The sequence below is a fragment of the Elaeis guineensis genome, chromosome 14 (assembly GCF_000442705.2).
Source record: "Elaeis guineensis isolate ETL-2024a chromosome 14, EG11, whole genome shotgun sequence".
Lineage (NCBI taxonomy): Eukaryota > Viridiplantae > Streptophyta > Magnoliopsida > Arecales > Arecaceae > Elaeis > Elaeis guineensis.
In genome coordinates, this window is record NC_026006.2 from 66,307,577 (window position 1) to 66,312,863 (window position 5,287).

The 5,287-nt window shown below is 39.9% G+C and overlaps 1 non-coding gene across 1 annotated transcript; it reads right to left on the reverse strand.

Annotated features, from left to right (window-relative positions):
* Window positions 1-5,214: 5,214 nt before the first annotated feature.
* On the reverse strand, window positions 5,215-5,287 carry TRNAE-CUC (transfer RNA glutamic acid (anticodon CUC)). The gene has a single exon. It is a non-coding gene; the product is annotated as a tRNA-Glu (tRNA).

The window sequence follows — 5,287 nt, forward strand, 5'->3', positions numbered from 1 at the left end:
ATACCATATATCTCTTTCTTTTCATTTAATCATTATGTGTTGTATTCATCAATCAATTCTGTCTTGCATTATGATCAATTCAGATATGTCATATCCATATAATCATGCCATCAATCTCTGATACATATATATTGACATAACATACTCATGTTCAAAATCAAATAACAGTATCTCAGATATAATAATTTCATCAATCTCAAATCCGACGATGCAAAACCAATGAGATAAACCAACGATAAAATAACATATATAATGATGATCATGTACAGGGATTCTTACCTTTATCGGTGACTGATCCAAGCACAAAAATCAATGTTCTTCTTTGATTTATGAATTTCTTTAAAAAAATATTCCACTCGATATCATTTGCAGACAATCATCTCTTCATAACCCTGATCAATATAAAAATCACATATATGGAGAAAATTACCGATAATTGATCCTAATACACAGATCGAGGACCTCTCTTAGGATTAACCAAAATTAGGACTTGTCTATGTATCTGGATCTTCCACTGATCCATAAGACTTCTAGAGAGAAAAAATCCATGAAGAGAGAGAAAGTAGAGAGAGAAAGTGGAGAGAGAAACTTTCGTATCCTTCCGATGAGGCACTCATGATCGAGATCATCAGAGGTCCTATCAGGGTGACTCAATATGAATCAAGTGTTACAAATTTTGAATAGGATCGAACTGGGATCAGATCTACTGCACGAATTTCGGAGCAACCTCAGATCATCTTATTTTCATCTTCAAGTTTATTCTAGGATTCATGATGCAATCAGAGAGAAAAAAAAGATCCTAGAGAGACAAAATCCGTAAAGAGAGAGAAAAGTCTAGAGAGAGAATCTAGAGAGAGAAAATGTAGAGAGAGAAGGTACAGAGAGGAGAGAGAAAAGAGAGAGAAAGAAGAGAGAAAGGAGAGAGAGGAAAATTCTCTCCTTCTTCTTCTTTTTTATTTTATTTTATTTTATTTTTATTTTTATTTTTTTTCTCTTTCTCTTTTCTTTTCTTTTTTTTTCTTTTTCTTTTTTTCTTTTCTTTTTCTTTTTCCTTTTTCTTTTCTTTTTCTTTTCGTCTTCTTCTTCCTTTCTTCTTTTCTTCCCGCGGCCTCCCTTGGCTGAAACAGGGGAGGACCGTGAGGTCCCCCCCCTCGATGGCTCGGGCTCCGACGGCTTGGCCGGAGATCCGGCAACAGGTGGAGGCGGCGGTGAGCAATGGACGGCCGGCGGCAAGGTTCGGCCGGCAAAAATCAAAAAGAGATCGGAAAAACAGGGGATTTCTTGTTCATGGATTTTCCGGCGAAGACGGTGGCCGACGGCGAGGCTTTGGGCCAGGGGAGAAAGGAAAGAGGGAGAGGAAGAAGGGGAGGGGCTTACCTCGAGCTCCGGCAGCCGAGAAGAACTCCGGCAATCTTTTTCTTTTCCATCTAGGAACCCGCGGATCTTTTTGAAAAAAATCCCTCAATCTCTCAAAATCCCGTGATAAAAACCTAAAGGAAGGGGAAAGGGAATTTTATAGAGGAGGAATCCGGTTTTTACTCGGATTCCCCACTCCTTTTCACGGTGGGAAGAAGACTCTCAACGGGAGTCTTCTTCCTCCCGATTCCTCTGTTTTTTTTTTTTTTTTTTTTTTTTCTGGGTCGTTACACATTACGTGTTTATTTGGCCCGCAATATTTGGAACAATAGAAATGCAACAATTTTCAACACACTACCGCTCATCCATTGGACCTGCTTAGGCAAACTTTTGTTATATCATCTTGTTTTCTCTTGAACCATCTTAATTCAGATGATGCTCATTCAAGGTCCTGAGGTTGTTTCTATCTTTCAGAACAGAGGATTTCTCCCACTATTTCAATTGTTCGATAGCCCCCACCCCTTGGAGTACTCAAACTGAATTTTGACGAGGCAGTTTCTTCAAATGCAGCAACTGCAACCTATATAATTAGAGATCATAATGGCACATTCATACAGGCTGGAGGCAAGGCTTTGTCGCTTTATCCTGTGCCTGTAGCTGAATTAATTGGTGCATGGATGGGTCTTCATGCCGCTATTAACATTCTAAATATCCAACATATTTGGATAGAAGGGGATTCAGATGTAGTTATTCACTGGATTTCTCACTCTCAATTTACTGATCCTAATTTATTGCCTTTACTTCGTGATGTACTTCATCGAAAACAACGTACTAATCAGTGGAATCAATGAAAGATAACCTGTTGCGGCCAATCCCCTCGTCGTCTGATCGCCGGGAACGAGCGCCTGCAAAAGAAAATCCGCACTGACCGGAGGCGGCTCCGGCGAGGACCCTCCGACGGTCAAGTCAGAGAGGAGACTAGGCAACAATAAAAAGAAACAAGGAGCTCAATGAGAGAGAGAGAGAGGGAGAGCTTGAGAGTTTTCGAAGGGACCTCCTTAGCACTGTTGTCTTTTCCGATTTATAGTAGGAGGTGGTATGGTCCCGCCGTCGGTGATGTAGACAACTGGAGAGTTGTCAAATCACCGGAGGTTGTCACGTTATTGACGAGCTGACAGATCCTAGGAATTAATTTGCATTCTTGGCAGAACAGCGCCCAGGTTTCCTGACAGGACAATGCCCCCCGGCGTTCGTACGGCATTTGCTTGATAAGACTGCAGCCCATGCCGCTCATTTGGCGTCTAGAAGGGCCTGTAGAGGTAGGACGTCAGTTGTCCAAACCGATGGTGAGTCGGTGGTGTCCCACCCGATAGGGAGTCGGTGACGGGGGATCGGCTCTCAGGTGATCGGAGGCGACGTTGGCCCGTTAGGCCGATCCGCTTTGGTCGGGCACGATTGGTAGTCACTGTCGGTGTTGCCTACCGTCGGTCGGGCGAAGTTGGTCGGACCATTCTCATGGATAGGTCGGGATCGGGACCCGTAGTCGAGTCGGCGTCGAGGATGGGTCGGTGCTGGTGAGTCGGCAATAGGGTCGGTCGGTATATCCCAACATAATCCATGTATACAGAGAGGCAAATCAGGTGGCTGATTGGCTGGCTAATGGTGTTTTATCTCAATCATCTGTAATTTATTGCAGGCAGATGCATATGGGGTTGCTTATAACGGACCACCTTGACATAATTACTGGGTGTAGGCAACTGATGCTTAATTGGTTCATGTCTATTCCTCTGTTTAAACAGGGCCACGCTCTATACAGGGACTCCAAGATTGTTCCTGTTGCCTGATTGCTAGAATGTTGCAGGTTCTTGGTTTGGTGTTTGTTTCCAAGTTGCTGCTCGTTTTTCAGATGGATAGCCAGGTTTTCAGAATGCTGTTGCAGTGGTGATTCAATTGTTCATCTTCTACTTTCGGCTTTCCTAAGAATTTTTTGAACCCACTGCTCTTGTTTTATGTATGGGTTCAATGCATATGTAACCGCACTTACGTTTGTACTACCTCCACTTTTCTTAAAATGGCCCAGCTGGGTCTTGTGTTCTCACGTAATTATTTTTTAATATAATGTTCCTCTTATCAAAAAAAAAAAGAAAAAAAGGTCTAGCCTCTCCCCCACTAATGCAGTGACATATATTACACTAATCTCCACCTCTACTGTGGCTTCTCTCTCTCTCTCTCTCTCTCTCTCTCTCGTATCTAGAGCTGAACTGGATATCGGTACAAAAAATATTATTTTTTAGATAAGCTCGGATCAACTAAAAATATATACAACTTAGACCTGAGATCCATCCCATGATCAGCTTAATTTTAATCCATTCATTGTTGCTTCTATATAACACTTAATTAGTGGAGTTTTCTACAACCCAATTTTACCAACTCATCCTATCCTTCTCTATCTACAATTATTTTTAGTCCAAACCCAAGCACAAGTAAGAAAAATAAAAGGAAACTAATTTAATGATCCTAAACTCTCTCTTTCATTCAACCAATTATATGCATTGATATTCATCCTCAATTGCTTCTTTACAGCTCTTGATCAATCGAATTTTCTAGAATCCAATCTCATTCATCCATCATAACCTTCTCTATTTATACATATCCCTTGTCTCAACCCAAAACATAGAGAAAAGTTTGAAAAAAAAGAAAAACTACTAAAAAAAAAAAACTTAATCACCAACCTCGCTTCTACTATCGTGATATGTCAACAAAACATTATTTTTCTCCTCTTTGCCTTGTAGTCTTTGCTCCTTTAAACTAGACCCTCTTCTGATTTCTTCTCTCGACTTCTAAGTGAAAATAGATTTTCTCCACCTTCTTTTCTTCTAATCTCTTATCCTATAATCTAGATCTATTGAACCCTTTGTTAGTTGGCTTTCTTTAACTAAGTTTTAAGTGGAGAAAGCTTTCCCATGGCTTAACCCAGCAATTCCCTCTCTTATTATTTTTCTTGATAATCCTTCTCCCATATATATATATATATATATATATATATATATATATAGGTGTGCGCGCGCTCCGTCGTCGTCGTATATTTCATAATTTTTTTATAGTCTTCAGATTTTAGATTAAAATTTGAATCATTTATTAATATTCTATTCAATGAAGCAAATGTTAATCTTACATTTTTTTTGACAAATGCATCTGACGGATGTTAGCCTCATTTTTTTTTTTGGATACATATATCCTAAGATAGTTCCATGACACCAATTCACATTAGAAAAATATTTTGCCAATTTTGCACTTCAAGGCTATTGTTGCTTTTTCCACATTCTTGGTTTTCTCACTATTTCTCTCCAGTAACCCTGCATCTCAGGCGGTTGATCAGCACACTGATCAACTTTAGCCCAGTAATCATAGGAGCGAGTGGCAAGGACAATCGTCTCCTCATGATCTATAGTGATCTACCAATAACCCTTACATGTTACCTAATCAAAATTATATATATATCAAAAATTTTCTTCACAAGTATTGAGATCTATCGTATCATGCTCATTAATATGAGCTTATATTGTTCAAAAAATGAGCTAAAGCTGGACTTGGTTGGGCTTATCTTGGTTCCATGTTAATTCATCTTTATCAAGCTTATCCAAGTACATTAATTTTGAACTTCAAACTCATTACATTTGGATACAGAAATAAAATTATCGTGCAAATATCTTAGCTCAAGTAGATCCAGTGTTATAACGAGCCCCACTGAGAATGAGCAGCCACTAGATTTATCGATAGCAGTCTCCATACGGTCAACGTGCGCTTGGTACCAGATTTGACTGGACTTTAAAAAATAGAAAAGAATATTCCAAAAAATTCCGTTGCCGGGACTCGAACCCGGGTCTCTCGGGTGAGAGCCGAGTATCCTAACCAACTAGACTACAACGGA